The sequence below is a fragment of the Pristiophorus japonicus genome, chromosome 23, assembly GCF_044704955.1.
Source record: "Pristiophorus japonicus isolate sPriJap1 chromosome 23, sPriJap1.hap1, whole genome shotgun sequence".
NCBI classification, from domain to species: Eukaryota; Metazoa; Chordata; class Chondrichthyes; family Pristiophoridae; genus Pristiophorus; species Pristiophorus japonicus.
The window spans coordinates 48,031,233-48,055,933 of NC_091999.1; the positions used below are offsets into that span (position 1 = coordinate 48,031,233).

At 42.9% G+C, this 24,701-nt stretch overlaps 2 pseudogenes; one reads left to right on the forward strand and one right to left on the reverse strand.

Moving 5' to 3' along the window:
• Nucleotides 1–1,028: 1,028 nt before the first annotated feature.
• On the forward strand, nt 1,029–3,909 carry LOC139235522 (probable G-protein coupled receptor 139; annotated as a pseudogene).
• Nucleotides 3,910–14,494: 10,585 nt separating this feature from the next.
• LOC139235523 (Ig heavy chain C region-like) lies at nt 14,495–19,127 on the reverse strand (annotated as a pseudogene).
• Between the last annotated feature and the right edge of the window lie 5,574 nt (nt 19,128–24,701).

A 24,701-nucleotide genomic window follows, 5' to 3' on the forward strand; every position in this document is an offset into this window, starting at 1 on the left:
CAAACCATTAGTCCATTAGTGTTTGATGATGTGATAGCAGCCATCATTTTCTTTAGCTGTTTCCTGTATTCAACCCTGTTTATTTGAGTATTGCATGTTTTAATTGATAAAACACGTTTCTGTTTACATCTTATTTGTCTGTCTAGTTGTACCATCCCGATTATTGATTTATCGGATGATGAGGGATATGCTTTATAATTTTAGCACCCCTTCTGCCGTATGACGGTTTGCTGCAGAACAAGGGGTGCTCTGTCCAAAGATAGCACCACCTACTACACTATGACTGCTTTATTGCAGGATGGGAGACAAAAGTTATCATTAGATCGCACAACTGCTTTCTCCCATTGAGATAATTTGGGTCTGATTAAGGAACATAACAAACCATTAGAAATAGGAGCAGGAGTAGGCCCTGTGCCTCTCGAGCCTGCTCTGCCATTCAATAAATTCATGATTGATCATCGAACTCAACTCCACTTTCCTGCACAATCTTCATATCCCCAGATTCCCCATAGACTCCAAAAATCTATCTACCTCAGTCTTGAATATATTCAGAGATTCGGGATCCACAGCCCGATGAGGCCGAGAATTCAAAAGATTCACAACCCTCTGAGTGAAGAAATTCCTCCTCATCTCGATCCTAAATGGGCTTCCCCTTATCCTGAGACTGTGCCCCATAGTTCAAAAGAAAACACCAGGAATTGAACTCGGACCTCTATGCTGTGTATGGTTTTATGCCATCTTCGAATGTCCAGATGGAGATTTACATTATATTTTCCTTAGAAAGATACGGAAGTCTTTTTTGCCCTGCCACATGCTGCAATATTCATTGGAAGTTATTGTAATGTAGAAAAGGTGAACTCGAAAATGGCTGCCTTAATTTGTTTGTTTCAATGACCGTAGCTCACAATAAAATTGCATAATCTGATTGGCTCACTGGGGATTAACATTCGGTATAACTAAGGGATCATTAGAATGAGCCACAACGCATATTGGAGCTACTGTCTCCAGCAATTCGTTTCTCACAGAGAATGCACGCCCCTGGAAACAGTCCAATACTTGCCATTTACTATCCGCTTCTCGCTGCTGTCGGTGTTCCAGGTAAGGTATTACAGCAAGTCATTGGTTGTTAAGGATATCACGGTTTCTGCTGATGATCTGCATCTTTACCCGATTTGGCATTTTGTGTTTCGAGATTTTGCTTCACAGCCGCTTTGTTCATTGTGTTCTGATGAAAGATCACTGATCTGATACATTAACTCATTTTCTCTCTCCACAGATGTTGCTTGACCTTCCAGGTTTTCTGGTCTCATTTCAAATCTCCCTGAGTCAGAGTATGTGTCTTCTGTATCCCTGTTCAGTGTGACATTTTATTGGAATTGTAAAGTTCCCCGGGTGTCCAAAGCAAAATTTATTACAACATTATTCTGCATCAGCGTGACTTCCTGTCCCAGATCTATATTCGCACTGCCTTCAGCTAATAATCTCTGTTCAAGTCCAAAAGTCGTTATTTTTAAAAAGTAAGAATCGTGTGACTGATGAAAAAATATGAAGTGAACCGATGCGACAATGATCGGTCAATAATGTGTGTCTTGATATGTATTTCCCGCCACTTTTTATCAGTACAGTTAATTCTGGTGATCAAACACAGGTTCACAAATGCTGTCGACGGACAAATGTCCAGAAATGATGCGTGTAAAGGGTTATTAAAATGCATCTATTTCTGACTATTGCGTTGAAACGATACTAAAATCAACTGTGTGGTTGATAATGAAGAATAAAGGTGCAGACAGCAGGAAAATGTCTATCAACGGGTCAGGTGGGCAGAACAGTGGCAAATTGAATTTAATCCAGAGGTTTGTGAGGTAATGCATTTGGGGAAGGTTGACAAGGAAAGGGAATACACATTAAATGGTTCACTGAGAAGTGTCGAGGGACAAAGAGACGTTGGAGTGCATGTCCACAGATCCCTGAAGTTAGCTGGACAGGTAGATAAGGTGATTAACAAGGCATAATTAAAGCTTGCATTTATTAGCCGCGGCATAAAATTCAAGAGCAGGGGGGGCTTATGCGTCAACTGTATAAAACACTGGTTAGGCCACAGCTGAAGTATTGTGTGCAGTTCAGGTCACCGCATTGCAGGAAGGAGATGATTGAACTGGAGATTTACGAGCATGTTGCAGGTAGTGGGGAATATTAGCCACGAGGACAGATTGGATAGGCTGGATTTGTTTTTCTTGGAACAGAGGGGAAACTTCATTGATGTGTATAAGGTTATGACGGGCCGAGATATAGTGGATAGAAAGGGTCTATTGCCATTAGCAGAGGGATCAACAACCCGGATACATCAATTTAAAATAATTAAAAGTTTTAAAGGGGATTTGAGGGGAATTTCTTCATGCAGAGTGTTCCGGAACTCACTGCCTGAAAGGATGGTAGAGGCAGAACCCCTCACCACATTTAAAAAGTACTTGGATATGCACCATAGGTGCCGTAACCTGCAGGATTACAGACCTAGAGCTGGAACGTGTGATTAAGCTGGAAAGCTTCTTGTTGGTCGAGGGACTTAAATGGCCTCCTTCCGTGCTGTAAGCTTCTATGAATCTATGAGTCTATATGATCGAATTTCTGAACTGATTGAATGATTACATGATTGACGTGTGATTTTAGCCATGCAATTATTGAAGGGATATTCTGAGTCATTAAATGGATTGCAATCAGTGAACGATAAACGGTTGTAGTCACGAAGTTGCACCTAAAACTCCTTGGCCTGTTCTCACTGTCCTGCGCCTCATTCATTGCTTTAGTCCGCCCATGCTCCTTCACTTTCGCTGTTCCTGCTTCCCTTCCTCAAACATTATTCAAATCTTAACAGATCAATCTCTGCCGACAGGTCACTGAATCATTCCCATCGCGAGGCTGAAATATGATCAAAATAAATAAACATCAAGGAGGAGTGATACTTAATGTTACTGTTTTCTTTTCTGTCTATTTCCTGCAGCTAACTTGGTGATAATTGTGATCCTGTCCCGAGGAAAGTGCGGTCTTTCCAGTTGTATCACTTGGTACCTGCTGTTCATGGCAGTGGCAGATCTCCTGGTCATTATCACCGCTGTGATATTAAACCGGATCACTGGAATTTATTTTCAATTTAGTCTGCTGTCCACTACTCCAGGCTGTACTATAACATCTATCCTAATTTATGTAGCCACGGAAAGTTCCATCTGGTTAACAGTCGCTTTCACCTTCGATCGATTTGTGGCCATATGATGCCAGAAACTGAAAACAAAATATTGCACTGAGAAAAGTGCGGCTCTGATTATAGTCATGGTCGGTGCCCTGGCTGTTTAAAAAAACATCACTTCTTATCTCACTTATGAACCTATGTTCATAACTGACAATGTCCCATGGTTATGTAACATCAAAGTAATATTTTATCGTTCTCCTCTATGGATAGTATATGACTGGCTTGACAGAATTTTAACGCCATGACTCCCCTTTCTCCTGATATTGCTGCTCAATGCTCTGACCGTCAGACATATTCTAGCGACGAGCAGAGCCCGCAGAAGGCTCCGGGCCCACAGCAATGGAGAGAATCAAAGCAACCCAGAGTTGGAGAGCCGGAGAAAGTTAATCGTTTTACACTTTACCATCTCGGGCAGTTTCATCCTATTATGGACAGTGTACGTTGTAAATTTCTTGTATGTCCGAATTACAAAGAATAATTATTTCTCAGGTTGCAATTTCAAAGACCCAAAATGTATTCTCCAAGAAACCGGAAATAGTCTTCAGCTTCTGAGTTCCTGCACAAACACGTGTATTTATTCAGTGATCCAGAGTAAATTCAGAGAGGAGTTAATGGATGCGCTGAAATATCCAATTAATCTCATTATAAAATTAATCAAATTATAAAAATGTATTTTCGTGTTAATTCTGCATTACATCACTCCCAGTGGGCCATCCTGTCCTGTCAGTTCTGAACCAGCTTTGTTCAGCTCCATCAGCCCCAATAACATGGCCCATCTCGACATCCAAGTCTGAGAAATTGAATATCTCGACATCCACATGCGCGATATCGTACATCTTGACATCCATGTGTGAGAAATCGTACAACTGATTTGCGTGTAATTAAGATTATATTTTAATCAGAGGGCCTTATTTCAGTACTGCCGGCGGTTTGTTTCCTCAGAGTAGAATTATCAAACCAATGCTAACAGATACTTTTCCATTCTATCGTGCTCTCATGAATCACCATCGGCTCACTGCATTACAACAGTGACGACACTTTCAAAAAGTATTTCACTGGCTGTAAAGCGCTTTGAGACATCCACTCGTTGTAAAAGGTGCTATATAAATCCAGTACTTTCTTTCTTTCCTTCTTAGAGTCAGGATTATGCGACTATGTGACAACCAGTTGTTATCCTGTAGAGACCGCTCTAAATACCCTTGATCCATAACTCTCAGGACTATTGCGAGTGGTGGATCATGGCAGCAGTCTCTGTGATCCTGCGAAAAATAGAGACAACATTTACAGTCACTTGGACAAGTATGGATTAATTAAAGGACGCCAGTATGCAGTTGTTAAAGGTAAATTGTGTCTAAATAACTTGATTGAGTTTTTTTACGTTGGTAACAGAGAGAGTAGTTGAGGGCAATGCGGTTGATGTGGTATACATGAACTTCCAAAAAGTCGAAGTGCCAGCTAATACGTTTGCCTGCAAAGTAGAAGCCCATAGAGTAAGAGGGAAAGTGGCAGCATGGGTACCAAATTAGCTGAATGACAGGAAAGAGGGATTAGTGATGAATGGAATGTGTTTCTGACTGGTATCAGTGTTACCCAGGAGTCTTTATCAGGAACGTTGCTTTTCTTGATATATATTAATGAATTGGACTTGGGTGTACTTGTCTCAATTGCAAAATTTACAGACGACACAAAACTTAGAAGTATGGTGAACATTGACGCGGACAGTGATGGACTTCAAAAGGGCACCACAGTCTGTTGGAATGGACGGACCAGTGGCAGATGAAATCCAATGCAGAAAAGTGTGAAGTGTAACATTTTGGTAGGAAGAACGAGGAGAAGCAGTATAAATTAAAGGGTACAATCCGAAAGGGCGTGCATGAACAGAGAGACCTGTGATACACGTTCACAAATCGTTGAGAGTGGCAGGTTGAGAAAGCAGTTAAAACAACAATCGCCATCCTGGGCTTCATAAATAGAGGCATAGCGTGTCAAAGCATGGAAGTTAAGATAATCCCCTATAAAACACTGGTTCGTGCTCAACTGGATGTTGTATCCAATGCTGTGCATCACACATTAGGAAGGATGTGAAGGCCTTCGAGAGAGTGCAGAAAAATTAGAACAATGGTTACAGGGATGAGGGATTTCATTTACGTGCATAGACTGGAGAAGCTGGAGTTGTTCTCTGGTGCAGTGAACCTTGAGAGGACATTTGATAGAGGTATTCAAAATCATGAAGGTTCGGGACAGAAAAGACAGGGCGAAACTCTTCCCATTGGCGGAAGATTCGAGAACAAGAGGACACAGATTGAAGTGGACTGGCAAAAGAACCAAGTGCGACTTGAGGAATAATTTTTTTATGCAGCGAGTGGTTATGATCTTGAAAGCACTGCCTGAAAGGATGGTGGTGGCAAGTTCAATCGTAGTTTTCAAAAGGATGTCGGATAGCTACCTAAAGGGGAAAAATGCAGGGCTATGAGGAAAAGGTGGGGTGTGGGAATGGCTGAGGTGCTCTTGCAGAGTGCGGACAGGGGCTCCACAGGCCGAAATGTGTCCATTTATGCTGTAACCCATTCTATGATTCTATGATCCTGCACCAGCCACAATATAATGATATGATGGTACGATATGGGCGCTATTTCAACGTCACCAACAACACCTTAAAATTTTAATTCTATTTCCCATTGCAAGCTGCTATACTCAGTGAAGTGAGCAACTGTTTGGCAGGGAGGTATAACAGAAAGTAAAGAAGCATTGCGTGCAATTCTTTTCCTGGTAAAAGGCACCAAATTCTTTAATTGGGTAACAGCGTTTGAATAGGATTGACGAATCGTCACGATGTACTTACTCTACTCCCTCTCATGTGAATTTGGCGCATCACTCAGAATACCACTCAGTAACAATGAAGGAGGAGATATACAGATTTTGGAGGAGCATTTCTCTGGGTAGTATTTCTGAATGGTAATTCAAGCCTCCCTCACAACTGCACCCCACTTGTTCAAAATAAGAAAATATTCGGGGATGCAATTTAACCATTCAACGTTATGAACATTGCAAAAGAAGAAATTGGAATTAGGAAATAGAGTGAACAAGAGAAAGTGTGAGAGAGGAGAGAAAGATTGAAATGGAGAAAGAACAAGAAGCGTAAGAGAATAAAATAAGATAATAGTAAAGGAAAGGAAAAATGACAGAAATCAAGAAATGTTTTACTTTATAATTGTCCTTCTATACTCGCTGTTTCTCTTAGATGTTTGTATTTATTCTCGAGATATGGGCGTAGATGGCAAGGCCGGAATTTTTTGTGCATTACTGGCTGCCCTTGAAAAAGTGTTGGTGGGCTTTCTCCTTGCACCGCTGCAGTCCATGTGGTGAATGTGATGTCACGTAGGAAGTTCCAGTATTTCAACCCATGGACAATAAAGTAACAACGATAAATGAAAATTCCGGATGGTGCTTGACTTATAGAATCACACAATAATACAGCATTGAAGGAGGCCGTCTGACCAATCGTGTCTGTGCTCGCTCTGTGAAAGAACCTTCTCCAATCTACTCCTTCCATTAACCCCGCTGTGTTTTGGTCGACACGAATACGCTTCTTCTAATGAGTTGCAGTAAAGAGACTTGCAGCATGATTCAACGGGAATTGGAGCATTGCTGTGGGACTACGGTCCCGTACGTAGAATGATACAACACCTAAGGACGCCGTTACGACCTTTGTGCCTGTGCCTCCTCTTTGCAAGAGCTGTTCAATTAGTCCCACACATTTGCATTCCGCCATAGAAATGTTCGTTTATTCGTTCAAGTGTTTACACAATTCGATTTTGAACGTTGCTACTGACTCTGCTTCCTCCACCCTTTCAGGCTCTGCATTGCGGATCAAAGCAACTCGCTGGGTAAAATAATGTTTCCTCGTGTCATCTGTGGTTCCTTTCCCAATTACCTTAAATCTTTGTCCTTTGGTTACCGACCCTTCTGCTAGTGGAAAGAGTTTCCCTAATTTAATCTCTCAAAACTCTTCATAATTTTGAACAACTCTATTAAATCTCTTCTTAACTTTCTCTGTTTTAATGAGATCAATGCCAGCTTCTCCAGTCCCTCCACAAAATCCCCACATCCCTGATATGAAAACAAATTAAACATGGTGTTTTAAAAGTTCCCTCAATTACAATATTGCTTTATTGAATCGCTCGATGACAGATATCTTCTTGGTTTGGTCTGTGGCTTCCCTAGAATCTTTTACATAGTCGAGCAGTTTGAAGCACCGTGATTCTCAGTCAACAGAAATAAACGGCGCTGTATTCATTTTCTGAATTGACAAAGGAAAAATTAATATTCATTTAAATGACGAGCACCGAATTTTCCTCTTGCAAAATCGGCACCAATTTCTCTGATGTTATTGCGGTATAAGGTAAACTGCGTTGTCGGGATCGGGTGCAGGCGTACCAGTAACGATCTGGATCTTCGGAACTGGTGTTGTAAGTGCATTTATTTCAGGTTTTTCTCCTTCATATACCGTCATCTCATATTGAGGCTGCATTACCGAACTCCATTGAATTTTACCTGTAAAGTTTATTTAGATCATCATTTAATGTCCTTCTTAATTAGCACAATTTAAACCAGCACAGGGAACACTTACCACAACCTACCTGCGATCGAGATTATTCTGGTGAAATACATCGGCTATTATGAAGGTAATATATTTTGCCAGAGACGTTTCTCTGCAGATCTCTAAATTGTGACTAAGTTTACCGGTTTAACCATCTCTGGGCTGCAGATGACTGGACCTGCAGTTTATTAACGTGCCCTGGCACTCACAGTGATGGAACTCAGTTCAACTCTCATACAGAACCTCCCGCCACTTTGTAGATCTTGGCTCCGACTGCTGAAGTCGTATATAACGGCGGGCAGATCCTGCCACATTGTTTCCTGTGAGCCAACACACACTGAGATGGACCCAAAGGACAGTCTCCTGTATGAAGGGCTCACAATAAACTGATTTCTTGATACTCGTGGCAATGTCCTGCAGAGCCAATCAATTGGGCAGGTTGAGTATCTTAGCGACATGCACGAAGCAGAAGCCAACTGGTTGCAGCTAAAGTTAATTGTGAGAACAGAATGACAACATTCGCTGGCATCGCCTCGGATCTAGAATCAGAATATTAAGCCTGTGCTGGCACTTTGAAAGAGCTATCGTATTAGTCCCACTCTTTTCCTAAAGCCCTGCAATTTTCTCCCTTTAGATTTAACTAATTCCCTTTTGAAAGTTAATATTAATTCTTTTCCCCAATCTTTCACGTAGTATATTCCTGATCATAACTGCATCAATAAATTCGGCCCTTTTCACCTCAGGCTCCTTTTCCAATTTGCTTAAATCAGAAATCAAACATCAGGAAATATGTTTGTCCCTGGTACTAACTTCAACTGAGTTGCGTAGCTGGATTCCGTGGATGACGCCATAATCCCTCGCATACATCATAGAACAGTGATTGGCTGTTTCTTCGAAGGTTACTGCTGTATCCGTAGGAGTTGTTCACTGATTTCACGTTGATAGTATCAGAAGGAATGGCGCAGAGCAGGAAGACAGGATCCTCAGAGTGATGTTCAGTGAGTTCAGCGAGATGGTATAAAAGGGAATGAAGCAGAGCAGGGAGGCAGGATCCCTAGGAAGATGTTCAGTGAGTTCAGGGAGATGGTATCAGAAGGAATGGAGCATAGCAGTGAGAACAAATCTGTGGGTGATGTTCAGTGAGTTAAGCGAGATGGTATCAGAGGGAATAGTGCAGAGCAGACAGAAAGGCAGTCCGGGGATGAGGTGACAGCGGGTCGTGTTTAACGTGAGCTCATGCACTTTGGCAGAAAAAAATCAAAGAGACAGTTATTATTTAAATGGAAAAAGATTGCAAAGTGCCGCACTTCAGCGGGACCTGAGGGTACTTGTGCATGAAGCACAAAAGGATGATATGCAGGTACAGCGAATGATCAGTAAGGCCATTGGCATCTTGGCCATTATTGTGAAGAGAATGGAGTATAAAAGCAGGGAAGTCTTGCTACAGTTATACAGGATATTGGGGAGGCCACACCTGGAACTGTGTGCGGTTTTGGTTCACAAATTTATGAAAGGATATACTTGCTTTGGAGGCAGTTCAGAGAAGGTTCACTCGGATGATTCCGGAGATGAGGGGGTTGACTTATGAGGAAAGGTTGAGTAGTTTGGGCCTCGACTTATTGGAATTCAGAAGAATGAGAAGTGATCTTATCGAAATGTATCAGATTATGAGGGGGCTTGACAAGGTGGATGCAGAGAGGATGTTTGCACTGATGGGGGAGATTAGAACTGGAGGGCATGATCTTAAAATATGGGGCCGCCCAATTAAAACAGAGATGAGGAGAAATTTCCTCTCTAAGAGCGTTGTAAATGTCTGGACTTCGCTGCCTCAGAGAGCCGTGGAAGCTGGGACATTGAATAACCTTAAGATAGAAATAGACAGTGTTTTAAACGATAAGGGGCTATGGGGAGCAGGCAGGAAAGTGGAGCTCAGTCTATTATCATAACAGCCATGATATTATTGAATGGCAGAGCAGGGTCGAGGTGCAGTATGGCCTACTCCTGTTCCAATTTCTTATATTCTTATGTTTTTATGTATGTTCCTCATAATGGAGAACGGTTGGCAGTGATAACCCTACGCATTTCTGTCCGTATGGGCCATATGCATTCAGGTCACCTTTAAAGAGTTGAATCGTAAACGAAACTTACATTCTACAAATGCCCTCCCAGAGAGGAGGATGTCAATCATATATTTGGGTAGAACAAAACGACAATGATTTTACATCAGAAATTGATATTGCCCGTGCATCACACATTCTGTATGTAGGTGCCCAACGGGCACAAAGCTCCAAATGTACCTGCAGATGCCGCGTGAACCCTCATCTCCTCTCTGTCAAAGATAATCTCTCCACCTGTCGTCTCTTTCTTGGCTTTCTATATGTGTATAACAGAAACATTGGAGCGCGTGTCTGTGTGTCAGTTAGGCCCCAGTTTTTGGGAATCATTCCAAGAGTTTGTGCTCTCTAGTGTGTCTGGAAGTGTTTGATGGGACAGTATAGAGTGAGCTTTAATCTGTATTTAACCCGTGCTGCTCCTGACCTGGGTGTGTTTGATGGGACGGTGTAGAGGGAGATTTATTCTATATTTAACCCGCGGTGTACCTGCCCTGGGAGGGTGTGGTGTGCAAGTGTAGATGGAGCTGTTCTCTGTATCTAACCCGTACTGCCCTGGGAGTTTTTGATGGGACAGTGCAGAGGGAGCTTTACTCTTTATCTAACCTGTGTTGTACCTGCCCTGAGAGTGTTTGTTAGGACAGTGTAGAGGGAGATTTGTTCTGACACATACTATACTGTATCGGACTATGGTGCATCAGAGGCCTGCTCTTTAATATAACCTGGCACGTGAAAGGCCATAATATTAGAGGAGACCGCCTGGTCACTGTGCAGTTATTCCGCATCTGGTGCATGATGTAACAAGGCAGGGGAAAATGTGCCGTCACTCTGATGGGACACTAGGTGGCGCAGTGGCTCCTTAACCGAAGGGACTTGGATTCAAACACATCAGGATAGGACGCGGGAAGAATAAATTTCATGGAAATAAAACAACGTGTGATAGGGAAATAGAACAGTGTGAAGGAGCCTTGGAGTAAAGAGTTCAGCAAAGTCCAAATTATTCCATTTGCCATTGCAGTTTTATTAACAATTTCACAGAGAGCAATTCACAGAGAAGGTTTTCAAAAGTTCACACAAATTGAATACAACAAATGAACGTCACATTAATACCAGAACACAGTCGGTCTGAGCTGCCAGCTATTTGTACAACTCTAACAGACATCAGGGAGAGAAACAGATGTTCAACACCAAGGGAAGTGAATAATTGTGAATCATGAATGATAAAAGTGACTTATGTACACATGAGATATTCAAACAATTGTTTAACTCCGAGATACATTTACATTATAGCCACGGTTATCTCACACATTTCAAACAGAGAAATGAAAAAATTGAAGGCAATTTACTCCGGGAATCACCAAGAGGACATAATTTATTTTCAAGACACAGTTAACAACCAGAGGAGAAAAATCCCCGGCGGCCGAAATTCAGTCAATCACTTGACCTGTAAAAGAGGGATAAAAGTTTGAAGCAGCGTTTTAGTGGTTTGGGGCATTAATTTCAGGGTTGTTATCAATGAAACATTTAGAGATTTGTCAAACCTCTTCAATCAACTCGAACTGAGTGCATTGAATCTTCTCACCTTCACCAGAGTGATGGCAGCGCTGTAGGAAATGTTCAGGAAGATCAAAATGATGAATGTGGAAGCTGTTGTCCAGAAGTTGCTGCTCTCGTCCTCATACTCTTCACTCCAGATGTGGTCTGAGGAATCTACGGGATGTAGGGGAGGAAATATATTCAGATCGTTTGTTAACCCAAGATCTCATCTTATTATTACCAATTCTATTTTCTTTTTTTAAGGTGTTAGATTGTTCTCTATTTTAATGTTCAATGTATGTCCTGTGTTAAGTTAATCACGCTCAGTAATCTATCTGTGTTTCTAATTCCACAGTCGTTCTTTCTTTATGATCCTTCTATAGTCGGTTTTGGAAAATATGACAGTTTTCCTTCAATGTCACAGGCTAATTGATTTTGCATCAATTTCATAGGATTTACCATTCGGGAATAGTATGATGTAATATCGGGGGAACTATACTGAATGATATCGATTAATTTAACAATAGCTTCAGATAGATAATTATTCGGAGACTGTCAAAGGGAGAGGGTAAGACATCAGATGTGAGTTATAATCTGGATTAATTTGTGGTAGTCAAGGTTCTGAACATAATTAATTTGCATGAGTTTCCAACTAAGAACTTTGATTCAGTTTGCGTTCAGGACCAGAATATAGGAATGTTAGATATTATGGTATCAGAAATGATTTATTTAATACAATCGTTGCAGACTGTCTGTTCAAAGAATTTATTTTAATTCTATATTCGTCTGTTACCTGACGTATTTTTTGCACTTTAGTGTTTCTGTTTGTGTGTATGACGATCTCTTCTTTTGGTGTTGTCTGTGTTTGTGTGTTGATGTATGTTGATATGTAAGTTTGAATGTTTTAATGTGTCATTCCATATATTTATATTTATGTGTAAATGTTTGTATATTTTTGTAAGTTTGTGTATGTTTACATGTAAGCCTTTATGTGTATATATGCAATTGTTTGTGGTTATGTTTAAATATGTCTATTCTTTGTAAGTACGTTCATGTGCGTGTTTTAATGTGTTTGTGTATGGTTATGTGTACGTGTTGTGTATGTTTATGGGTAACAATGTGTGCATTTATGTGTAACTGTGTTTGTTCGCATGTAAATGTGTGTGTGTGTTATGCGTTAGTTAATTTGTGTTGAATATGTGTTTATGCAAATGAAAGTGTGTGTGTTTGTGTGTGTGTGTGTGTGTGTTAGTGCTTCTGTTTTATTTAAGGGTGTGTTTATTTTTGCTGTCATATTAATGGTGCTGTGGTTCTGACAATGACGGTGTGTATTATATGCTGGGTATGCGTAATATCTTGTGTCAGTGTGTCAATGTGTGTGTTTATGTGTAAGTCGCTGTGTGTGTATGTGTAAATCCGTGTTGTGTTTATGTGTAAGTGTGAACTTCCACAAAAACATACACTACTAACGTTTCCACACATTCTTCCTCGCTCTGTGTAAATGTGTTCAGTGTGAGACACAATGTGACATCAGCTGACGGAATGCAACAAATGAATCGATGGGCATCTCTCTCTGGTGACATTGAGGGGTACAATGATTTAGCAATTGCCCTTTGCCCTCTCGCTTGTGCGGAAGTCGGATACATTGGGTTAACAATTGCAGATTCCCCTCACTATGCTGGGGTTGTGGGCGGGACAGTAAGTTAACAATTGCCCTTTCCCCTCTCTCTGGTGGGGGAGAGGGTTTACATCATCAAAGGCAGTCCCTCGCAATCAAGGAAGACTTGCTTCCACTCTTAGCCTGATTTCTTACGTGGCTGTACAGTCCAATAGGGAACCACAGTCTCTGTCACAGGTGGGGAAGACCGTGGTTGCGGGAAGGGGAAGATTTTACACGTTTGCCGCACGTTCCTTCCACTGCCTGCGCTTGATGTCTGAATGCTCTCGGCGACGAGACACGAGGGGCTCAGCGCCCTCCCGGATGTACTTCCTCCATTTAGGGCGGTCTTTGGCCAGGGACTCTCAAGTGTCAGTGGGGATGTCGCACTTTATCAGGGAGGCTTTGTGGTCCCTTATAACGTTTCCCGTGCCCACCTTTGGCTCATTTGCCATGGGCGAGTTCCGAGTCGAGCGCTTGCTTTGGGAGTCTCGTGTCTGGCATGCAGACAATGTGGCCTGCCCAGAGCAGCTGATCAAGTGTGGTCAGTGCTTCGATGCTGGGATGTTGGCCTGCACGAGGACGCTAATTTTGGCTCGTCTGTCCTGCCAGGGAACTTGTAGAATCTTGCAGAGACGGAGTGAAGTTACAGTGCATTAACAATTGCCGTTTCCCCTCACTCTGGTGGGGCAGTGGGAGGTACAGTGGGTTCAGAATTGCCATTTCACCACTCTTTGGTATGGCAATGGGCTTACAGTGGGTGAATAACTGCCCTTTCATCTCTCTCTGGTGGTGCAGTGGGAGGTACAGTTGGTTCAGAATTGCGCTTTCACCTCTCTGGTGGTGTAGTGGAAGGTACAGGGGGATAACAATTTCCATTTCACCTCTCTCTGGTGGGGCGATGGGAGATTCAGTTCGTGTTCGTGCGTGGACCTCATTTCAGATCCCAGAGTGTGCGATGCTGCCAAATAAATTGTCCCCAAATCTGAAGGGATGGACAACACGAGAAACAATGGCACCGAGATATAAATGTACAGCATTTGTTTATCGGGAAATAGAACTATGCAGATTCTCCCAGTGGGACGAAAGTTGCTGAAATGACTTTGAGGTATCCTGTCATTAAAGAGCTTCTCTTTCTCTCCAACCTGTGGTGCATATGAGCTGAGAGCGCTGAATGTACCAGCTTTGGCCACAAGTCCGACAAATATTCTGTTTCAGATTAACAGCGCACCCCTTGGCTAAAATAGGAAACAAAATTAATTGAGCGGCTGTGTGTGTAACTCACGATTGGAAGAAAAGGCCTTTATTGTTTTTTACTTAAGAACTGAAAGGCAATCGAGAGATTCTCATTGATAAGAATTGATGTTGTCCATCAGAACAAGGGAAATATTCACAAAACAGGGTTTACCTCTGGATTTATTGATGGTTCTGTTGGTGGTTTTCAAGGAAATCGCTCCATGTCCCACCACACAGGAGTAAGAGGCGCCGCGGGCCCACTCCTCGGCTGCAATGGATAGCAGGCTGTACATGAAGAATGATCAGCTGCCGTTCTCCGCCATCACCTCGGTGTTCTTGTAGTTGTCGGAACCACCGGGTTGTCCTTGACGGTCCATTTGACGAAGATCTCTCGGGGGGAGAAACCTCTCACTAAGCAGGTGCGGCTGACCAACCTCTGAGCAGAGACTTCTTCTGCCGAGGGCAGGAGGACAGACACGGCTGGTTCCCGTGGATCTTTCGCTGTAGAACAGTTACAATAAAGGCCAATGAACTGGGCAGTTCCAGAGACAATGGTGGGAGTTTTAATCTAATAAAGCAGGCGTATTGAGGGTGTGGGGGTGATTAAATGGGTAAAAATCGGCATCCCGACATCAACCCGACCGAATAATATATTTATAGGACGCTGGCATCCTCTATTTTAACCTCCATTCGGTTTTTAACTGTAGCTTGTCCGGCTTGACACACTGTGTAAATCGCAGCAGTTACAGCGATGCGGGGACGGCTGCACCCAGGTGGTTATTGCCCTTACACCTCCCTCCTGGATCCAGGGTCCCTGCCTAACCCACACCCCGCGATCCGAGAGCTCCTCCCTCGGATTCCAATCCTCCTCTGCTCCCGGGTGGCCTGTGAGACCACCACCACCAAATCGCCTTCTCTGTTTAAATTCGCCAAAGTCCCGTAGTTATACGCCAGAGAAATATGCTCTTCGTTGACATTTAACGCTTTATTATTTCCCCTCTGGGGCCTCTCTGGTTTACCATCCCGCAGCAGAGTGAACTTAATCTTTCTCTCTGAAATCTTGAAGGGTTGGACTTGAATTTACTGCACAGATTTGGCCAACTGGTCTATGCTGGTGCGTATGTTCCACACATGCCTCCTCCTAGCTCACTTAATCTCATCCTAATAACATACCCTTCTATTCCTTTCTCGCTCATGGACTTATCGAGTTTCCCCTAAAATACATAACATCAGGTCCCAGTGTGCTGAGTTCGTGGAATTACCAAACTGAATGATCAGAGTAGCCCATTAAACACTCTAAATAATGAATTGGCCCTTGCACATGCAGCAGAAATAGTCACAGTATCTGACTTATTGCAACAATCTCCCCGCTAACCCTTTTCCTTGTGGATGGAATCTCTGATAGGAGTCGGTATATCCTATGGCTCACCATCCAGTATAACTTATCCCCACTCAGCCAGTCTTGTGTCGAGATGTTTAAGTTGCTGATTACGCTGCTGGGATCCTCTCCGTGTTAGACGGCAATCTCTGATTTCAAAGCCTCCTTTTCTCAGGTCCAGGACACGGTGAGCCCATAAGGAGCATCAGATACGACGCAGGTTAAGGTCACCGTCGCTGCAGTAATTCCTGTGCCAGTGACTGTGGGCGAAGAGTGATTTTTGAATCGCTGCATGGGACATCCACTGCAAAACAGGAATGAAAGTCAGGAAAAGCTGCATCTTCAGAATCCGGACACCAATTTTTAGCCTTAACTCGTTCAAGGGGGATAAATCACTTTTGAGATATCAACCTCTTGCTGTTGCTTTAACACCGGCGTTAATCGAAGGACAATGTATTGGCAACGATTCCGGGAGATCTGTAACATTTCCTGTGTATTTGAAGCCAGAGCCACCTGTAATGGGCTGTGAAGCAAATAACCGGCGTAAAACGGGAATACATTGTGGTGCTATTGTGTTAGGCACTGAATAGCGCTCATCCTGAAATCCCTTGCTCCTTTACACCCATCTGTAGATCCTTGCATCCAAACGCATCTCCGCTGGTTATAATAGTGAAACCCAAATTGCCCGAAGGTCAAGAGGTCTACACCAGCATTACTCTGGTTCAAAACAAGTGTCAAATTAATTTCAGGATTTATGGGACAACAGAAAACAATGTTATGTTTCTGGTCACTTGCTGTGATCTTTATTGCGGTGAAAATATGCAGGAACCAGTCACAGCCCCCGTCAGAGGAGAAGTTCAAGGTCGGGAGAATGGAGTTCCAAAGGGTCTTTTGTGGTGGGGCATCAATTGTAATGATGTGACGTAGTTTGTTAATTTCTGTCATTACTGAACATTTAGCATGTCTGCTGAGAGAGAGGCAGAGTTAAATATGATCTCAGGGCATTAATAGCAACATAGGAACAGGAGGAGGCCATTCAGCCCATCCATCCTGTCCCGCAATCCAGTTAGATCAGGGCTGATCTACACTCAACACCATATTCACGCCTTAGTTCTGTAACCCTTGATAATCTTGCCGAACAAAAATCTATCAATCTCAGTTTTCAATTGAAACCAAGCTTCAGCAGCTTTTGGGGAGGGAAATCCAGACTTCCTGTGAAGAAATCCTTCCTGACATCATTTCCGCACGATCTCGCTCTAATTTTAAGATTCTGCTATTTGTTCTGGACTTTTCCATGAAAGGAAATAATTGTTCTATAGCTACTTGATCAATTGTATTTATCTACTTGAACACCTCAATTGTATCACCTCTTAATATTCTCTATTCGTCTCCTCATCATTTTATTTTATTAGCTCCGGTATCATTCGGATAAACCTGCACTTTACCCCCTCCATGACCTGTATGTCCTTCCTGAGGTGCGGAGCCCAGAATTGGACTCAGTGCTCTGAATAGGGTAGATGCCCATTCCAACAGTGGGTTCCTGGACAGCTAGCAGTAAAGGGTTCCAAACTCTGACTGCCGCTCCGTATATGATCAGCCAACTCAGGATAAACCTGAGTATTAGGGCACGTCACTCACTGCCTGAAATCAGAGCAGGGGGAAAGCTTCGTTGGCGAGTTTATTAAATCCTGAACAATGAGGAATCCTGAACCAGAAGATCGTGGGTTGAAGTCTCACTCCAGATACTTGATCACAAAATGTAAGCTGAGTCTCCCAGTGCAGTACTGGGGGCGTGGTGCACTATCGGAGGTGCCGTCTTTCGGATCACGTGTTAAACCGAGGATCCGTCTGGCCTCTAAGGTGGACGTAAATGATTCCCTGGAACTATTTCAATGAAATGCCGAGGACTTTTCCTTAGTGGCCTGGGAATATTTATAGCTCAAAAAACACCACGAAGCAAAATATAATCTGGTCATTATCACACTGCTGTTTGTGGGAGATTGCTGTGCACTAAATGATTGCTGCACGTTGTACATTACAACTGTGACCACATTTCAGCACTTAATTCATTGGCTGGCAAGCGATTTGGTTCAGACTAAGGTCGCTGAAGGCGCTGTTTCAAGGCAAGTTTGTAATCACAAGAATATACAAACTGCATGATTGGAAATAAGGAATAGTTCAGTGCTTTTTACTAATTTCAATAAAAGTCCTGACTGAGATCAGCGCTCAGAATGGTCTGTAACCTCCCGGGATTGTGCCTCTTACCCTGAGATCTGGTGAAGTTACGGCTTTGCGTGACCACTTCATGAGTGACCTGGCAGGTGTAGACCGAGCCGGTGAACCATTCCTCGGTGGGGACTGTCAGCCGACTGGCCGCCGAGAAGTTCCCGTTCACCTCAAACACGGGAGAGGTGACGGAGCCCGAATCCAGGAGTTGTCCACTCTCCAGCCAATTCACGGTCAGTGACTTTGGCCGGAATTCGATGATTGAACACACGGCGCTTGCATATCTGCTGCTGGTGATTTGTTCAGTAGAACTCAGCGTGAGGAGAACAGTTGGAGGAATGATGTCGCGTTCAGGATCTTCAAAGAGAAGACAAATTATTGACATTGCTTGCAAAATCAATCATTAAGAAATGCAAAGTGTCCTTATATTTTAACAGGTTCCTCGCTGTCAGACTAACACTAACCTGGCATTTACAGAGAGCAGAACTGTGCACAGTCTTCTCAGTGTAATCTGCAGATCGGAACTGTGCATAATATTCTTAGTATGATCTGGAGACCAGAACGTTACACAGTATTCCAAGAGTGATTAGGAGACCAGAACTGTAAACAATATTCTTGGTATGATATGGAGACCTGAACTGTGGACAGTATTCTACATGTGATATGGAAACCAGAACTGTGCATAATATTCTAAGTATGATAGGGGACCAGAACTATACACAGTATTTTAATTATGATATGGGAGACCAGAACGGTGCACAGTATTTTAAGTGCGATAGGGAGACCAGAACTATCCACAGTACTCTAAGTGTGATATGGAGAACAGAACTGTACACAGCATTCTAAGTGTAATATGGAGACCAGAACTGTACACAGCACTCTAAGTGTCGTCTAACCAAATTTCTGTACAAGTTGAACATACCTTCTCATCTTATCACAGTTTGCCCTGTATCCAACATCACTAACCTGGCATTGCGATGGCCCAGACCGACACACCACGTCAAACCTCGCAGTAGATAGTGCTGCTGCACACCTCTGACTCGGTGATGGTTAACCGGCTCTTTATCTTTCTTCCACGAAAGGCTGGTGATTTTATCTTTCTTCCAGGAAAAGCTGGTAATTTTGGGGGAGTAGTCCATCGCCAAACAGCGGAAGCAGTTTCTCCCTACTCAGCGCACTATGAGCTGGGCTCTATTCCATCCTATTGAATGGACGTCTCTTGAGTTTCCTCCTTCCTCCCACTCAATAAATAATCCGAATCAAATACCATTCCAAAATCCGGTTAATTGGAAGTTTCTCCTTAAAACGGTCCATTTCAATTCCCATTGTTGTTCTTGTTATATAACAATGACCTGGACTTGGTTATAGGGATTCCATCTCGAAGTTCGAAGATGAAGCAAAACCTGGCAACGTAGCCAATAGTGAGCATGATAGTAACAGACTTGAAGAGGAATCAGAGAGACGAGTGAAATGGGCCGGGACATGGCAGTGCAATTTAATGCGGATAATTGAGAAGCGGTGTACTTTGGGTGGAACATGGAGAGGCAGTATCATCTAAATAGTATTGTTTTGAGGGGATACAAAAACAAAAATATCTGGATATTGCCCCCGTTTCAATATTACTAAAAATGTTCGTAAATGCTCACTGAAAGACGATGTGTATGTGTTTTTATGTGGGGTTGGGGTTGAAGCCCAGATTCTCACAGAGACAGAATCCAGGTTCTCACGGGACCAGGATAGCCGAGTGGGTGAGGCGTTGGCCTTAAAATTCAATGGTTTTTCCCGCGTGGGTTCGTACCCCACTCCTGGTATCTCTTTAATTTTACACGGATTTCCTCCCATTCTGATCAGTGAGACCGGATTTTCATCGGTTGAATCAGCAATTTGCTGTAACAATGTGACACTCTGAACCGATAATGAAATGAAATTGTGAAATGTATCTGTGTCGTTCGGTCTCTGCCTCTCTCTCTCTCTTCAGAGAGTTTTGTATGTTTGTGTCTTTGTCTCTCTCAGTCTGACTCACTCTGTCTGTCCCTGTTTCTCTGTTTGTCTCTGTCTCTCAATCTGTCTCTTTCTCATGGTGCCACGTCTGTTCCAATGGGATTCTCTCAGACTCTTTGCCTGACTGGCTCTCTCTTTCCCATCATTTCGCTCTGTCCATGTCTTTGCCTGTCTCTGTTAGTCCCTGCCTGTAAGCTGAGAAGTATTTCCATCATTTTCTATTTTAGTCTCTATCGCTCTCTCTCTATCTGTCTCTTTCCTTGTCACTGTGTTTATCACTGTCTTTCTCTCACTCTTTCCCTCTCTCTCTTAATAGATCACACACACACATCTCTGTATATGTATATGTTTGAGTCTTTTTCTCACTCAGTCTGCCTCTCCTGCTCAGTCTCACACTTTCTGTCTCTCGTTGTCTCTATCTCGCTGTCTGTCTCTCCCTGTTTGTCAATTTGTCTCTGTCTCTCAATGTGTCTGTCGACTTATTTTCACAGCTCGATAACTGCTTTACCACAATCCGTATTCTCATCCGCATAGTGGTGCGTATCCCTGCCTGTTACGTGGGAGAACCGGGTTCAATTCCCCAATAAACAAGCAGCTTTTTCAAAATGTCGAATTTTACTTCTGTTTCTTGGTATCGATTCATATTAAAAAGTTTCAGAGCAATATAGAACAGTAAAGATACAGCAAGAGGAGATTGACTCTTCCAGATTTTTTGCAAACGGAGACTTTTTCAGGAATCTGTGGCCGTCTGCTGCACAGAGATGGATGACTGACTTTTTTCTGAATAACATTTAAAGTGCCAGAGACGCAGTAGTTGTCGCCGAGTGGTTAACGCGATGTTTGGGTTTACCCCGCGCAGGAACGAATCCTGCCGGCTCTGATTCTCAGCATTTTTCATTCCATTTTACAATTTATAAAGGTTTTTGCAAAACTGATCCTGAGATCGGCGGAAGAACGTCCCACACCTTTCAACACTGAAATCTATTTCTCATTTTTTAGGCAATATCTCAATATCTGCAATATTCAGGATGCATACAGATATAAAAACGCAAAAATCAGCCAAAGTAGCGAAAGTGATTCAGCCTGTCTATCCCTCTATATGTATAAGGCATCTGTGCATGTCCGTTGGTGCATGTATATTTTTGGTTATTTGTGCGTGTGTGTCGCTGTGTCTGTCTATCTGTATCTATGTCCCTGTGTATGTGCAACTGTCTGTGGAAATCATCACCATGAATTTGGTATGTTCTGGAACTTTTAAAAAAGACTTGGGGAAAATAATACTGTTGTGAACTTTGTTATCGGCTTTGGTTCAGTGGCAGCATCCTCGACTGAAAAACGCAAAAGCCAGCCAAAGTAGCGACAGTGACCCTGCCTGCCTATCCATCTATTTGTCTAAGGCAACCTATGTATATCTTGATCTGGGTGTCATGGTACATCAGTCATTGATTGTTGGTATGCAGGTGCAGAAGGCGGTAAAGAAGGCAAATGGCATGTTCGCCTTCATAGCGAGGGGATTTGAGTATAGGAGCAGGGAGGTCTTCCTACAATTGTACAACTTGGTGAGGCCACACCTTAAATATTGTGTTCAGTTTTGGTCTCCAAATCTGAGGAAGGACGTTCTTGCTATTGAGGGAACACAGCGAAGGTTCACCAGCATGATTCCTGGAATGGCAGGACTGACATATGAGGAGAGACTGGATCAACTGGGCTGGTATCCACTGGAGTTTAGAAGAATGAGAGGGGATCTCATAGAAACATATAACATTCTGACGAGATTGGACAGCTTCGAGGCTGGAAGAATGTTCTCGTTGCTGGGGTGTTCGAGACAAAGGATCACAGTCTAAGAATAAGGTGCAAGCAATTTAGGACCGAGATGAGGAGAAACTTCTTCATTCAGAGCGTGGTTAACCTGTGAAATTTTCTACCGCAGAATGACGTTGAGGCCAGTTCATTAGATATATTCAAAAGGGCCCTTATGGCTAAAGAGATCAAGGGGTATGGAGAGAAAGCAGGAATGGGGTGCTGAGGTTGAACGATGGGCCATGATCTTATTGAATGGTGGTGCAGGCTCGAAGGGCCAAATGGCATATACCTGCACCTGATTTCTATATTTCTATGTTGATGCGTGTACATCTTTGGTTATTGTGTGTGTATGCCTATCTGTATGTATGTCTCTGTGTACGTGCAACTCTTTGTGGAAATCATCACGATGAATTTGGTACGTCGTGGAACTTTTTAAAAAACTTGCGGAAAATAATACGGTTGTGATCTCTGATATCGGTTTTGGTTCAGTGGCTCCATTCTCGACTGAATCAGGAGGTTGTGTGTGTAAGTCCCACTTCTGAGACTTGAACACATCATCTTGGCTGACACTCAAATGCATTACTTGGGAAATGTTGCATTGTTGAAGCTGTTGACCATCGGCTGAAGTTTTAAATTGAAGCTCCATCTGCACCCTCGGGTGGATGTGAAAGTTCCCAGAGTCTTAGTCGAAAAAGAATAGGAGAGTTGCGCCCGTGTCAATATAACGAAAAATGTTCGTAAATGCTCCCTGAAATCCTATGTGTCTGTGTGTCGCTGTGGGCGTGGAGCTGAAGCTCAGATTCTCACAGGCAGAGTCCAAGCTCTGACAGGATCAGGAACAGGATGGCCGAGTGGTAAATGCGTTGAACTTAAGATCTAATGGGTTTATACCGGCGTGGGTTTGAACACCAATCCTGGTAATTCCTTAATTAAAAGTAGATTTTTCCCATCCTGCTCAGTGATACACGATTCTCAAATGCTGAATCTCCAATTTTCTGTAACGATATGACACTCTGAGCCTATAATAAAATGAAATTGTGAAATGTATCTGTGTCGCTCGGTCTCTGCCGCTCTCTCTCTTTAGAGAGCTGTGTTTGTGTTTGTGTGTTTGAGTCTTTGTCTCTCTCAGTCTGCCTCTCTCTGACACACTCTGTCTGTCCCTGTTTCTCTGTTTGTCTCTGTCTCTCAATCTGTCTCTTTCTCACGGTGTCTAGTTCTGTTGCAATGGGATTCTCTCAGACTCTCTGTCTGACTGTCTCTCTCTGTCCCATTATCTCTTTCTGTCCATGTCTTTGCCTGCCTCTGTTAGTCCCTGACTCTAACCTGATAAGTATTTCCATTATTTTCTGTTTTTGTCTCTGATTATCTCACTCTCTCTCTATCTGTCTTTCTCTCTATATGTCTCCCTCTTTGTCTCTCTCTTTGTCCCTGTCCTTTTCTCTGTCATTTCATCGCTATTTGCCTCCCTCTCTTTATGGAGCACGCAAATGCATCTCTGTGTATGTATGTGTTTGAGTCTTTTTCTCATTCAGTCTGGTCCAGCTTTCACACTCAATGTTTATGTCTCTCTTTGTCTCTATCTCACTGTCTGTCTCTCCCTGTTTCCCTGTTTGTCTCTGGTTCTCAATGTGTCTGTCTCTTTCTCACCGTGTCCAGTTCTGTTCGAATGGGATTCTCTCAATCTCTCTGTCTGACTGTCTCACTCTTTCCCATCATCTCTGTCTGTCTATGTTTCTGCCTGTCTGTCTCTCTTTGCCTGTCGCTGGTAGTTCCTGTCTCTAACCTGCTGCGTATTTCCATCATTTTCTGTTTATATCTTTGTCTCTCTCTCTATCTGTCGCTCTCTCTCTATCTGTCTCTCACCTTATCACTGTCTTTCTCTCACTCTTTCCCTCTCTCTTTTTATAGATCACACACACGCATCTGTGTATATTTAGGTGTTTGAGTCTTTTTCTCGCTGTCTCTGACTGACTTTTCAGTCTCACCCTTTCTGTCTCTCGTTGTCTCTCTCTCGCTGTCTGCCTATCCCTGTTTATCGGTTTGTCTCTGTCGATCAATGTTTCTGTCGACTTCGGTTCACAGCTGGATTACTGCTCTGACGCAACCCGTTCTCTCGTCCCTGTCGTGCCGATTATGCCCCCCTTTTACGCGGGAGAACCAGGTTCAATTCCCCGACGGAAAAGCAGCTTTTTCTAAATGTCGAATTTTACTTCTGTTTCTTGGTATAGATTTTATTAAAGAGTTCCACAGCAATATAGAACAGTAAAAATACAGCAAGAGGAGATTGCCTCTTACAGATCTTTTGCAAACGGAGACTTTTTCAGGATTCTGTGGCCGTCTGTTGAACAGAGATGGATGACTGAGTTTTTTCTGAGTAACATTTAAAGGGCCAGAGACGCAGTCGTTGTTGCCGAGTGGTTAAAGCGACGGTCCAGAAATCCTTTCGGTTTTCTGCGTGAGTTTCGAATCCTGCCGGCTACGATTCACAGCATTTTTCATTCCATTTTACAATTTAACCAGGTTTTTGCAAAACGGATCCTGAGATCGGCAGAATAACGTCCCACACATTTCAACACTGACATCTATTTCTCATTTTTATTCATCTGCAATATTCATGATTCATACGGATAGAAAAACGCAAAAATCAGCCAAAGTAGCGACAGTGATTCAGCCTGTCTATCCGTCTATATGTCAAAATCATGTCTGTTGGTGCATGTATATTTTTGGTTATGTGTGTGGGTGTGTGTGTCTCTGAGTCTTTCTATCTGTATATATGTCTCTGTGTATTTGCAACTGTCTGTGGAAATCATCACCATGAATTTGGTATGTGCTGGAACATTTTTAAAAAGACTTGGGGAAAATAATACGGTTGTGAACTTTGGTATCGGCTTTGGTTCAGTGGCAGTATC